Below are 15,055 nucleotides of genomic sequence, written 5' to 3'. Positions count from 1 at the left end.
AATGGGAGGGAGTCTCTGGTCTTTTGGAAGTTGTTGTCAGTGATGACTTGCCTGTAGACTGTCTATTAGGTAACGACCTGGACAGTTCTCCATGGAACAATGTAGAGCACCGAACTCATTTGGAGATGTTGGGCTTGCCTGCGTGGATCTGTGTGACCACACGTGCGCGGGCAGCCAGTAGGGGTGATTCAGCAGAACTGGAGCCTGGAACAATGGCCCAGGGACCTGCCAGGACAGGAAGAGGCAGAGGGTATGGGAAACCAGCCCCCGCTGTTCCCACGGTCCAGGAAGGAGCAGAACCCGAGGGGGATGCCCTGGAACCTACAGGGGAGCAGGTGGCCGAACTGGGGGAATTACCTGAGCTGACCGATTGTCAGCAAGAAGGTGGTCCCTCCAGGGAGGAGGTTTGCCAGGCGCAGAACGAATGCCCCTCCCTCATTGGTGTGCGGCAGCAGGCTACAGATCAGGCAGCAGGTCTAGCGTCCAAGGAGTATTTTGTGTTACTGGGAAGATGAGTTACTTTATAGTGAGCCAAGTTCGCTGAGCCCGGTGCAGCCCGTGTGCTGGTGGTACCTGAGCGCTTCAGGAACTTCCTAATGGGTCTGGCTCATGACGTGCCTCTCGCAGGACATCTGGAGCAAGACAAGACCTATCACAGGCTTGTCACCCACTTTTACTGGCCCCAGATGAAGAAGCACGTTGGTGCCTTTTGTAGGTCTTGCCAAACATGTCAGGCCAGTGGCAAGAGCGGAGGGAAGTGCCTGGCACCCCTTCAACCCTTTGCGGTGGTGAGCACCACTTTTGAACGGGTGGGCATCGACATCGTGGGGCCCCTGGACCCCAAGACAGTATTATGCAACAGGTTTATCCTGGTCTTGGTGGACCATGCCACCCGGTACCCGGAAGCAGTCCCTCTCAGGACAGTCACAGCCCCCGTGGTGGGCCGTGCCTTAATGGGGATCTTTTCCCGAGTGAGGTTCCCCAGACAGGTGGTCTCCGACCGGGGTACCAACTTCATCTCTAGGTACATGAAGTCTCTGTGGGAGGAGTGTGTGGTGACCTACAAGTTCACCACTCCTTACCACCCTCAAGGAAATGGGTTGGTTGAAAGGTTCAACTGCACCCTAAAAGGTATGATTATGGGCCTAGAAGAACCCATGAGACGGAAGTGTAAATGTGTAAATGTAAATGTGCTTCGATTTATATAGCGCGCTTTAACCCAGGGGTCTCAAGGCGCTTGCTTAGGGAACCCGTCCTGGTATTCCCCTGTGAGATACCCCGGCCGGGTATCCACAAGGTGAAAGCCAGGCATCCCGCCGCGACGGGCCGTAGTGGAGATTAAGCAAGCTATTGCCCAGAGTCGCAGAGTGTGACCCCGTGAGTCGAGTAGGCACCGGAGCGAGAATTGTCGACTCCGTGGAATTTTTGAGCCCGAGACCCGCCGAGGCGGGGAATCGAACCCTGGTCCACGGCCGATCTTAGCTTCCGGGTCTGCCGCCTCTAACCACTGAGCCACGAAGTGGGACATCTTGTTACCATGCCTGTTGTTTGCCTACAGGGTGGTGCCTCAGAAATCCTTAGGGTTCAGTCCCTTTGAATTACTGTATTGCCACCCTGTTAGGGGACCTCTCACTCTGGTGAATGAGGGGTGGGAGAAATCCCGTGGGAAAACCCCCCAGGATGTGTTCAGTTATGTGCTAGCCATCCGCAACCAGACAAAACGCTTCAGGAAGCTCGCTCAGGAAAACCTGGAAGCTTGCCAGGAGGAAATGAAAAGATGGTGCGACCAGAATACCACACTGGTTCAGTTCCACACTGGTCAGAAGGTGTGGGTCATGGCGCCGGTGGAGCTTTATACGCTCCCTGACAAGTGGACCGGGCCATATGAGGTGGTGGAGCGCAAAGTGAAGTAACCTACCTAGTTAACATGAAGAATCCAAGGCAGCCCCTGAGAGTGTTGCACGTAAACCGCCTCAAACCCCACTTTCAGAGGTCGGAAGTGACAATGCTCATGGCTACAGAAGCTGGAGGGGAAGAGGATAGTGATCCTCTCTCTGACCTCCTGGCAGCCAAAGAGCAGGACGGGTCAGTGGATGGAGTGGTCCTCTCGCCCACCCTGACCCCAGAGCAGGAGAGGGACTGTCGCCAGGTTTTGGGTCAGTTCACCTCCCTGTTCTCCCTGACCCCAGGTGTCACCTATTGGTGCGTTCACGATGTATACACTGGAGATAGTCTGCCTGTGAAGCAAAAATTTTACAGGGTGGCTGAATGGGTCAGAGCCAGCATCAAGGAAGAAGTTTCCAAGGTGTTGGCACAAGGGGTAATTGAGCCCTCCAGCAGCCCCAGGGCTAGCCCAGTGGTCTTAGTGCTAAAGAAAGATGCTACGCCCGGTGGCCCTCCAGAACACCGGTTTTGCGTGGAATACCGTGGGCTCAATGCGGTCACCAAGACTGACGCACACCCCATCCCCAGAGCTGATGAGCTCGTGGATCGGTTGGGAGCTGCCCAGTACCTCAGCACCTTTGATTTGACTTCAGGGTACTGGCAGATTGCCTTAACTGATGGGGCCAAGGAGAGGTCAGCATTTTCAATGCCAGAGGGGAACTTCCAGTTCCGAGTCATGCCCTTTGGGTTGAAAAATGCCCCAGCCACATTCCAGAGACTGGTCAACCAGGTACTGGCCGGGCTGGAGCAATTCAGCGCCGCATACCTGGATGACATTGCTGTGTTCAGCTCCACTTGGGAGGAACACCTGCAACACCTCTGTGAAGTGTTGAAGGCTCTGCAAAAGGCAGGCCTCACTATCAAGGCCAGCAAGTGCCAGATAGGGCAGGGATCAGTAGTGTACTTGGGACACCAAGTGGAGAGCGGCCAGGTGGCGCCCCTACAGGCAAAGATTGATACCATTCTGGCTTGGGAACCCCCCAAGACCCAGACAGAGGTGAGAGCCTTCCTAGGCCTCACCGGGTATTACAGATGGTTCGTCAAAGGATATGGCACCATTGTTGCCCCCTTGACAGAACTAACCTCTATAAATCAGCCCAGGAAAGTGAATTGGACCGAGGCCTGTCAAACTGCTTTTGGTGCCCTGAAAACTGCCATGTGCACAGCAACGGTGCTCAAGGCACCTGACTTTTCCACTGAGTTCATAGTGCAGACAGACGCTTCAGAGCAAGGCGTGGGAGCAGTACTCTCACAGATCAACAATGAGGGCGGAGACCAACCGGTAGCTTTCATTAGTAGGAGGCTACTCCCCAGGGAGCAGAGGTGGAGTGCAATTGAAAGGGAAGCTTTTGCTGTGGTCTGGGCTCTGAAGAAGCTGAGGCCCTACCTGTTTGGAACTCACTTCCGTGTTTAGACTTACCACTGGCCCCTCAGATGGGTAATGCAGATGAGGGGTGAGAACCCAAAACTGTTGAGGTGGCCCATCTCCCTACAGGGAATGGACTTTACGGTGGAACACCGCCCTGGTACAGAACACACCAACGCTGATGGTCTGTCCAGATTCTTCCGTCTTAGTGAAGGGAACTCCCAGGAGGGTGGGTAGTTCTCCCCACTTTCAGCTGGAGGGGACACGTGTTAGACCTGACACCCTTGGCATGGTTTTCCCCTATATTTTTGATGCTGTGCTGGATTTTTGATGCTGTGCTGGATTTTTGATGTTGTGCTGGATTTCATTTTTGCTGGTTTAGATGTTTTGGACGCTCTGCCACTGCTGATCAGTGCCAGAGTGTAAGTGCTCCCTATGGAATTTATCATATTGATTGAATGTACCTGATTGGCATATTTCTATCACCACGAAGTCCCTAGTAAAGTGCACTGGGTGTGCCTGGGCTGGTGATGACAGATGCTACTAGTGGGCCTGCAGCGCTGATTGTGCCACCCACATGAGTAGCCCTAAAATGGTGTCTCAGGCCTGCCACTGCAGTGCCTGTGTGCAGTCAGTGAACTGCCATGTCCTCCTGGTCAGTGTCCTCACTGGCTAGGCCTAACCGTTCCCTTTTTGTGCACATTGGTCACCCCTATGGAAGGCTCAAGGTACCCCCTTGGGCAGGGTGCAGTGTATATGAAAGGTAGAGCATGTAATAGTACAGGTAACATGCTCTGGTAGTGAACAGCAGCCATTTTGTGTGATCACTGCTGCAAGGTTATCTTGCTCCATAGACTAACATGGGGGAGGCTGGTCTCAATGGCTACCAGCCTACCTTCCCACAGGAACAAGATAGGACGTGCATGATTGAGATCCCTGAACTCAGAATTTAATAACACATCTTTTAGGAAAGGTTGTTTATAAATTCTGTGTTTGAGAACAGTACTTTTAGAAAGTGGCTGTTCTCTTGTCTGACCTTTCTGTGTGCCTGGACCTGCTTGTGGATTGACTGTCTGGTTTGAGGGTGACAGGGGCTGGGGAGCCCTCAGGAGGTTGTCTGAGTCAGCCTTAGGGTGAATGACTGCATCTGCAACTAGAGTGGTGGGAGGGGATAGCACCTGGTTTTGAATAGGGCTGTGCCTGCCTGCCACAATGCTGGCTCCACCTCCTGCTGGGCGGCTGACGACTCTGCCCCTCACTCTGAAAAGAAGGAAAAAGCCAGGAAAACAAAGTACTCCAGCAACACCCAGAACTGGTTTAGACCGGGCTCAGGACCCACTTGCACAAAGACTTCAAAGACTTTTAGGGGTATAAGGGAAGGACCCCTGACAACAGATTTTCAGATTTCTACAATCAAGACGAACCTCTGCCAGAAGAAGAACCGCTGAAGAAACTAAGGAAGACTGCCCTTGCTGTGTGCTCTGGGGCTGACCTGTTTTGCTGCTCAACTGAAGGAGAGAAGAAGGGGACTTTGCCGTGTGCTTTGACCCCTGCCTGCTTGATCCCCAGACTTTGCTGTTTGCTGTGTCTGCAAGAATCTCGAAGGGCCTGAGAAGAGCTGGCCTCCTGTCTTGGAACCAAGGGTCAAAAGGTTCCCGGAAACTACAAGACGCTGTGAAGATCGTGCTTTATTTGCTACTTGGTGCGTGATTTATAACTGCTGGCCGTGGAGAAGGATCGGTGTGCTCATCGGCACATTATTGCAGAGGATCGGAGGTTCGTTGTGCCTCCCTTCGTGATTTATCCCCCAAAAGGAACTGGTGGCTCCATGAGTGCTCTGTCCGCCTCTTTCACCCTAAAAATCACCATGCCCCTTATCACCGCCGCTGCCCGGAGCATGAGGCAGTCTGTGAATCTCGCTGTCCCTTGACGGGCCGCGGAGAGAGAAACCGAAGGAGCTGAGCCCTTATTGGCTCAGAGAGACGAGCCCCCTCAGCAACGCCCCACTGTGATTGGTCCTGGGCCGTCGCATCATCGTCCAGCCGCGCTGCGAGTGGCTGACACCCGCGAGGAGTCTCGACGTCACGAGGGGCTCGCCTGAAGGGCCGCACACCGATTGGATGGTGTGAGGAGACGACCCGAAAGGTGCCAGGAGCCGCACTCGAGGGATCCGTGAGTGTGTTCCTCAACCCCGAGCGGCCGTCCCAGCCTTAAAGTTGCACTCTGGCTCCCCGCCGCTCGTTGGATTGTCAAGAGCGGGCGGAGAGCTAGCGGGACCGGCTGAGGCTGTGGGAAGGCCTTTCCTACATGGGGAGACTTTCCTTGGTGAGCACAGTACCGGCGCTTCAGCGGAACAGCGCTAGGGATAAGGCATTTGATTATTTCAAAGTATTCACAGCCTCGACTGATATCTTTCCCTTCCTATTATTTTTAAAGACTGAGACTGAACTGTGATATCCCAAATAACTTCCTACCCCAGTGCAAAAACCTCAAGAAGAGTTAATTGAGTTTGTACCTGTATTGCCATTGGTTTAATCTGCCTAAAACTAGATAAAGATATTTTTTGAAATACTTACCTGTGTGGTGTCAGTTTGTGGTGTATTCTGAAGTTATTGTGCATGTTAAGTGCAACTACCTTACACATTGCCTTGGGGATAAGCCTGTCTGCTCGTGCCAAGCTACCTAAGGGGTGAGAAGGGGTTATCTACAGTGTGTATCACTTTACCCTGACAAAAAGTAGGGGTACCTATTTGGTCTAAGGTACTTACCTCTGCCAACTAGAGACCCCCAGTTCTAACACTGAGGATAACGCAAACACAATGCTTTAGGATATAAATATAGTGGTGATATAAGTGAAATGATCCATTTGTAACTCTAAGTTATAAGCTGTAGGCACTAACTATAATGTATAGTGGATGTGCCCAGGGCAGTAGTTACCATTGTTGCAACAGCAGGTGTTGTGGCACAGGGTTCCAGAACCCTTATGGGTCCTCTGAACCCTGGAGATTGCTGTATGTTACTGCCTCAACAGTACTCAAAGAGTCCGTTTTTCCTTAGTTGCACCAGAGCCTAATTCACCAATGGTATACTACTGAATGTGCCTCCACTTTCAGCTCAATAGGTTAGACTGATGGTTCATTCAATGGAAGGCTGTAAAAGAGAGCATTGATGAAGTTATGGACATAGTGGACTGTAATAAACAGCGAAATTGGATGTAAAACATGATATTGTTTATTTAACTGTAATAGGCAACTGAAAATGCAGGTCACAGCTTTATCTTGGCCCAAACTTTATTTACACTTTTCGATACGGTAGAACCGTGATACAAACTAACCTGTCACCACAATCTAGAGAAACGGATATCTTCCAATTTGCTTTCAGTTCATGCGCATCAAACCACACGTTGCTCTGAAGTTCTTAGTGACCGAAGTCATTTAAAACAAAATTGTCTTCATTTTGAAGGTGAGGAAAGAGGTAAATTAATGGGTGAATGTGCAAATGGCCAGTCTCCTCAAAGCTCCCTGCTCTTTTTCACAACCATCCACAACATCTTAGAGTCAATGTCCCAGTCCTTTAAATTGCACAGGTAAACTGAAGAACATGCTATGCTACCTCAATGTTGTTAAGAAGGTGACATTCTGATGATTCACCTGAAATACGATTTATCTCAGGATCTCCAACACATCAGCAGTGATCCTGCTGAGAAAGGGAGGTTTGTTCACTGAATGGGATCTGCAGGTTCAGGAACCTGAGGCCTGACTCGAGGTAAGCCTAAGAAAATCCCAGGGTTACTCGTAAATAGTATCAAAATTACCTGCATAAAAAATAGGCCCCTGACATCCAACCCTTTTTTCCTTGACTCTCTACCCCTGCCTTTTCAATGTCTTACTTCCATCTGCCGGGGAACGTGAGAGGGTGTGGTGGTGAAGGGTAATGGAGATTATCAAAGTGATTGAAGTCAGGGTCGGTGCAGGAGCGTCTGGAGCGGAAAGGATTGTAGGGGTGATTAAGGCTGGGGTTAGTGCAAGAACGTCTAAGGCGTGATGAATAATAGCGTGAAGTGGCGAAATGTTTAAAAGTAATGGCTCAAATGAGCCCAAGCGGGGCTTACGTGAACTGGATTCGAAATACTCAGTGGTCCTAAAAAGAAATAGGATCATCGACGTTAATGAGGCAAAGGGTGAAAATCAAGTTGCCGGTTGTGGAAACAGCGGGCAAACAGGTGAAACTTACTAGATCAGACAGTTAGGTGGAGCCGTGAAGTGGATTCCGGGAAGGTGAACCTCCGTGGAACAAGAGCGGGGCTTAACTGAAGGGTGGGAAGGTGATGGGAACAAAGGAAGGACTGCGAGGGTGAGTGAAGGGAATAGTGGAAATGGGCGGTGGCCATCTTGGAAGGGAGGGTAAAGCCTGAAAATAGCTATGAAAGTTGGAAAAAATAACAGAGGTAAAGAGAGCGACAATTAAATACAAGCAGCAAATCAAAGTTCATAATGCATCAATAAATGCGCAAAATGGCATTATAAGTAGCAGCTTAGTTCAGTCCGGTCATTAAGACCAAAGGGTTTCTGTGTTTGTAGTCTGTACATCCAGGCAGTCTCTCTTTGTAACAAAGTTTTATTATTGTCTCTGACTTCGGCTTTGGGGACAATCTCGAGCACCATATATTTCAGCTGAGCTACACTGTGGTTGGCCTCATTAAAGTGAACAGCAATGTTGGACTTGGTGTTTTTCGTCCTTATGTTAGATTTGTGTTCGTTCAACCTCGTTTTTATCTTCCTGCTAGTTTTGCCCACATAGGTTTTCCCACATGGGCATTTTAGAAGGTTCGAGCTGAAACCTTAGCTTTTGACACCGATGCCACAGAGAGGATATATGCTCTAATCGATGAAGACCTAACCCAAACTACAACCAGCAGAACAAAGGAACAATGCATCAAGCAACTCTTATACCTGTCAAGACGCCGCATCAACCAGCAATTACATGCCAACACCCTGATCAAGTACCATAAGGTACTCCGCATCCCCCGTGGCCTACGGATCGCATTAAAACCGTCCCTTTGCAAGAACTCCAAAACGTTTATTGAAAGATGGAATGCCATCCTCAATAAGTGCAGCCTGGATCTCATCCTACTAATTGTGGAGGAACTTTCTGGCATTTTGATTGAACTCACTCACGAAATAACCACCATTGAGAGCGAGTTAAAAACATTGAGCACCTCTGAAGAATTGACAGCCACACTTGAAGAAATCAACACGCAACTGGATAAGCACAAAAAAGAAATAAATGAGCGCGAGCTACGTAAATTCCGTCGGGACACCTTGGATTAGAAACTCGGAGAGGTATATACGTGGGCCGATGTGTATGCCCAACGTCGCAGGAACAAACCTTGCAATCCCAACACAGATACCTCATCCTCAGGAAGTGACAACACCACCCGACCACCGAAGAGAACCCCCACGGGGGCATCAACATCTGCCGCTTCATCTAGTGAAACACTTCCAGCTCAAAACATCAATTTGACCTCCACTGAGTCTTTTTTAGAGGAAGGCCCAGACCAAACCGTAGACCCAGGCGGGGCAAGAGGGCAGGCAAAAAACAATGGAGAGACCCAACACCCTCCGAAGCCCAACAAGAAAACCAGGAAGAATCGCTAGTGATTAACATCTCAAATGTCCACCTCACTGATTATGAAACTAAGATCCTTCAAAAAGGCATTTCTTTTGTTCCCACCAGCGATACTAATCTACTCGAATTGGACGTGAGTACGTTCAAACTCACAAGGAAACTTCGACTCAAACATTTCTTTGAGAAAGTCATAAATCCCATCACTGATCCAAAACCTGACCAACTTATGGGTCTACGACCCTCTAGCACTTTTTTACCACCAGTCAGCCACAAAAGCATCGACACGTTCGAGACTCTTGTGAAACAGGATATCTCCAAGATCAATTTCCGCAAAAAGACCCGTAAGAACATCACCAACAAAGACATGGATACTTTAAAGAACATCGCACGGAATCCCCTAATCAAATGCTTGAAAGCAGACAAAGGAGGCGCCCTCGTCATCCTAAATACGGAACTATACCAACAGAGAGTCACAGAACATGTTAGGGATCCCAATGTTTACTTACCATTGGACGGTAACCCCACCAATGAATATAAGATGGAACTATTAACTATTGTTGACAAAGCTACAACGGATGGAGTCATAGACGATAGAACCAAAAGATACCTGATCACAGAACATCCTCGAAGCCCATCAATCACCATGTTACCCAAAATACACAAAAATTTGATGGATCCCCCGTTTCGTCCAATTGTCTCCACCAGAGGCTCGATTCACGAGCCGACTGGCAAACTTATAGACCGGTATCTACAGCCAATGGTCCTTAACTTACCCAGCTACATTAAAGACACCACACAGCTGTTGAACAAACTATCTGCAATAGAACTTCATGAAAATGAGAAACTCATCCTTTGCACAGCTGACGTAAGAAATCTTTACACTTCCATCCCCCATGAAGGAGGAATTAATGCGGTGGAACAAGCCTTACTTTCATCTGAAATCAATGAATCTTTGAAGTCATTTATCCTTGAACTGATGATATTCACCCTCTATCACAGTTACTTTAAGCATGATGAAACCTGGTACTTACAAATGTCCGGAATGGCCATGGGCAATTGCGCGGCTCCCACTTACGCAAATCTATACATGGGCAATTTCGAACTCAACCATATCTACCAGAACAGAACCTGGATGGACAATCTTAGACTCTATGTACGCTACATAGATGACCTACTATTCGTCTGGAAAGACTCTCAAGAGAATCTAGAACTCGCTCTATCGGAGCTCAACACCAAAGATGATCGCATTGATTTTACTTGGAACATCAACCAGCATGAAATTGCTTTCCTAGACGTTCTGATCAAAATCACCCCTCAAGGCATACAGACAGACCTGTTCCGAAAAACCACAGACCGTAACAACGCTCTACTCTTTAGCAGTTTTCACCGAAATTCTTTAAAAAGACATTTGCCCTACAGCCAGATGCTCAGAGCAACCCGTATTGTTTCCGATCCAGACATCCGGATGAATCAAATTGCATGCATAGCGTCTAGATTCCGTTGCAGAGGATACCCAGAGACCATCATCAAGGAAGCTATGGACCGCACTTCCGCAATCTCTCGAATAGAAGCCTTAAAAAGCAAGCCAAAAGATGACAGCCAAAGAATGGTAATAGTCTCTAGATACTCTAACTCAAGCAACAAGTATAAGCAGATTATCATGATACACTGGCGCATCCTATCTTCGGAACCAGACTTCGGGACCTTTTCAAAGATCCCCCCATCTTTGCTCACACCAGACCTATGAACTTCAAAGAAATTCTATCTAAGCAAACCAATGAGAGCACCCGATCCCACCACACTGGCACACGACCGTGCCATCATTGCAGCAATTGCAACAATGTGATCCAAGGAAATACTGTCTGTCACCCTATGAGAGGATTCAACATCAGACTTAAGGTGGATGCCACATGTGACTCCTCCAACCTAATCTACCTTCTAAAATGCCCATGTGGGAAAACCTACGTGGGCAAAACTAGCAGGAAGATAAAAACGAGGTTGAACGAACACAAATCTAACATAAGGACGAAAAACACCAAGTCCAACATTGCTGTTCACTTTAATGAGGCCAACCACAGTGTAGCTCAGCTGAAATATATGGTGCTCGAGATTGTCCCCAAAGCCGAAGTCAGAGACAATAATAAAACTTTGTTACAAAGAGAGACTGCCTGGATGTACAGACTACAAACACAGAAACCCTTTGGTCTTAATGACCGGACTGAACTAAGCTGCTACTTATAATGCCATTTTGCGCATTTACTGATGCATTATGAACTTTGATTTGCTGCTTGTATTTAATTGTCGCTCTCTTTACCTCTGTTATTTTTTCCAACTTTCATAGCTATTTTCAGGATTTACCCTCCCTTCCAAGATGGCCACCGCCCGTTTCCACTATTCCCTTCACTCACCCTCGCAGTCCTTCCTTTGTTCCCATCACCTTCCCACCCTTCAGTTAAGCCCCGCTCTTGTTCCACGGAGGTTCACCTTCCCGGAATCCACTTCACGGCTCCACCTTACCGTCTGATCTAGTAAGTTTCACCTGTTTGCCCGCTGTTTCCACAACTGGCAACTTGATTTTCACCCTTTGCCTCATTAACGTCGATGATCCTATTTCTTTTTAGGACCACTGAGTATTTCGAATCCAGTTCACGTAAGCCCCGCTTGGGCTCATTTGAGCCGTTACTTTTAAACATTTCACCCCTACAATCCTTTCCGCTCCAGACTCTCCTGCACCGACCCTGACTTCAATCACTTTGATAATCTCCATTACCCTTCACCACCACACCCTCTCACGTTCCCCGGGTGACATGGTTTCCATACTTACTTTCGTTCTTTTACTATTGGGCGCATGAGGTTTTATACGTTGAGACACACCAGTCACCAATACCGTGCCTCATTTATTTTCATGCTATGCATATTGATTTGGCTTCTCATATCCTCTTTGTTACAGTGCTCCTTGAGAAAGGACACTCGTCCGAAATGCATTGGAGCAATTTACAGTGTTGATGGATTAAACTGATGGTCTGCGAATTCATATGAATACAATATGAAACACACTAATGAAAGACTCTAAATAAAAAAACTGTGAAACCTTCAAACATAAAAAAACTGTGAAACCTTCAAACAGCAAAACTTTATTTGAACTTTGGAAATCACTGTGTTGTCTCACCACACACAGCTCCACGAAAAGTGTGCCCACCACAGGGATGCGCCTACACCCTCGTAGCGCACTCAACCCCTTAATCCTCTAGGACATACACCGAACAGTTTCCTCACCTGTAGGAGCACCTTAAACCAAGCACCCGCACACCTTTTGCAACTAACCTGTCTCATAAACTCACGTCGCGCGCCACGCCCAATTACCTCAGTATATATTTACTTCCATCTGCTTCATAAACTCCTAACCTCAGCACCAACATTTTATTGGTGACTTCAAATTACTTTAGATCTAGCTGATGCTGGTCCATCTCAGCCTGACTCCCCCATGGACCTTCGTGGAGACAGGGGGACCTATTATCTAGCCACCGGCCATGTAGGGGAGCAGCATCTCTTTTTATGGGGAACATTGAGCATGATATGCAGTGACTGGACCTGGAGACATGTTGTCAGAATCCAGGGATATTATTATCTGCAAACTCGATGATTTTGGTTTGTTCAGTTGGAGGTGCCGGTCATCACCTCTCCTTCCTCCTTGTGAGAGGAGCCCTGAGTTTTTGTGTTACATTTTGGCATAGAGGGTCTAGCACTGGAAACCTCTGGAGCAAATGTGCTACTGTGGAATAGTTGGCACCTCTGCAGTCTCTGTGGAGAGGTGTTCTTACTGTGGCTGAAAGGCTGTCTTTTTCTGTCTGCATCCCCATGCAGTGGAGGCAAACACTGTTATTGCTTGAAGGCAATTAGATTGTTGATTTCCTTAAACCATCTCTCTTTAATCATGGTATGATTGTGATGGCCATGTGGGGAGCAAATGTGGCAGGCACTTTTAGGTGTTGCACTAGTAAATAGCTTTAGATTTTTCTAAATTATGGTCTGCTATTATGTCGTTCACATTTTGCTTTTTCAACTACCGATTGATCCAGTTTATTTTTACGAACAATCGCACTCCTTTAGTAAATATTGTAAACCGGGTAAAAAGGTGAGTAGGTGCAGCTTGGTAAACCTCCTGAGTACGAGGGTAATGATTGTACTCTAAAGTGCGCTATCCCAAACAGTGGAAAACGTATTCAAGATGCACTCTGAAATTAATTTCAATAATTGTAAACCACAGTTCTTGAATTTTCTTTTTATGGCTTTTTATTAATTTCTTCAAATTTCTTTTATCATAATAATGATTTAATTAATTGTGTTTTTCAATTGTGCACCCAATGCATTTCGAGCTTTGTCCTTCTTCAGGGTTGTTTTTTCTGTAATCAGTAAAATACACAGCGTTTAGCATTTCAATAAAGATCACAATGTCATTATTTGATGGTGTTTTGGGGAGATATCATCATTGGTGAACACCTTATATCCCAAAGTGAGAGTCTTGAACTTGTGCTGATATCTGGTATCACTCAATAAAGTTTTTTTTAACCACATGGCTGCTAGGCGTTTTCCCGTCCTGCGCTGAAAAACCAAAATGACCATTATTCATGACGAGCTGGCCTTGTCATCCGCGCACGGCAGGTAAGCGCCATGACGAGCCCAGCTCGTCATTAGCTTCGAAGGGGTTAAAACAAGTGCGTGTATGGCAGTTGCACTGTGAAACCTGTGTCCACTACAACATACAACATAGAGGAATGGCTCTGCCTAATTCAGTCATTAGCTATGTTCACTATAATAAACAGCGAAATAAACACAAATTCTTTTGGATGTAAAACATGATATTGTTTATTTAACTGTAATAGGCAGCTGAAAATGCAGGTCACAGCTTTATCTTGGACCAAACTTTGTTTACACTTTTCGATACTGTAGTACTGTGAGTGATATATTTTTATTTTTAACCATGTTTTCTTAACATTGACAAGGGCGTAGCATTTTCCCCAACAATATCTTTTCGCAAAAGCAATGACAAATAAAAATAACTAACAAAGCAAAAAAATTGTCCACCAATGCCAGACCTATTGGCTTTGATCTGTGATTTCTTTTTCTTCTCATTGAGTGCAAAAGCCAACGCCTCTGAAGCTGTTTATGTGTCCATTGGCTACCGGCATCTCATGAGATAGCGTCCAGGCTGCCACCTATAATGGATTATATAAGGATGAGATTTATTTCATGTTTGTGGTAGACATTTTCAGTTGGGCAAATGTAATTTACCCTCAAATAACTTCGTATATGTTCTGGAGCTTCTTTCTGGGTGTCTATGATAGCTTGTTTGCAGGCTACATATAATGTAACAATTTTACATTGTGAAAATTATTCCTATTAGCGAACATGATCTTCCTATGAGTGATGAAAAAACACAAGCACCCTCACATTCGAATTGACAGGAGAGTTTTAATATGTTCATATTCGTTTTTTCTTTGATCCCAGGTTAATTTTGCTGTTAAATGCTACTCATATATGATACCGGCACAGCAAATTGCAATATCAAATATAAAGTGAAAGTGTAACAAATGTATCCATGGAGGACGTGAATGTAGCAATAGTTTAGACTGTTAAACTTACTATGAACCTTCAGGCTAAAAAGAATTAGGGAAAGCTTATTAATAACTACCGTCTTTTTAGATTCAAGTATGAAAAATGCTGGCCCTTTGTTGTCTCAAAAGAGGAGTATACCAGTAAGACAACCAGTAAGACAGAGGGGGGAAAAGTACTAGATGTAAAATGTTAAGAAGTTAGGAAAGCCATACATTGGAGAAGCTCTAACTGAAAACTATGAACAATTACGTTTTGAAAGGAAAGATGCTTCCTTGAAACAGTTTGTTTCCCTGAAACTAAAACAAAGTTGCCGTTAATGCCCCAAAGCAGCCTGGTGAAGGCTCAGAGAGTTTTATAAAAAAAAAAAAAGAAATGCACATTTCATGATATTGGATATTGCAGGCAATAAAGAGGAATAGTTTTATAATATGAACTAGATTAGTGGGAAGATAGTTCAGGAGATCAAGTCTAGTCGTCAAAAGTGTCAACATATATTGATGA

Source organism: Lissotriton vulgaris, chromosome 2_1, assembly GCF_964263255.1.
Source record: "Lissotriton vulgaris chromosome 2_1, aLisVul1.2, whole genome shotgun sequence".
NCBI lineage: Eukaryota > Metazoa > Chordata > Amphibia > Caudata > Salamandridae > Lissotriton > Lissotriton vulgaris.
The sequence above is the reverse complement of the archived record's forward strand: the minus strand, read 5'-3'. Positions refer to the sequence as shown.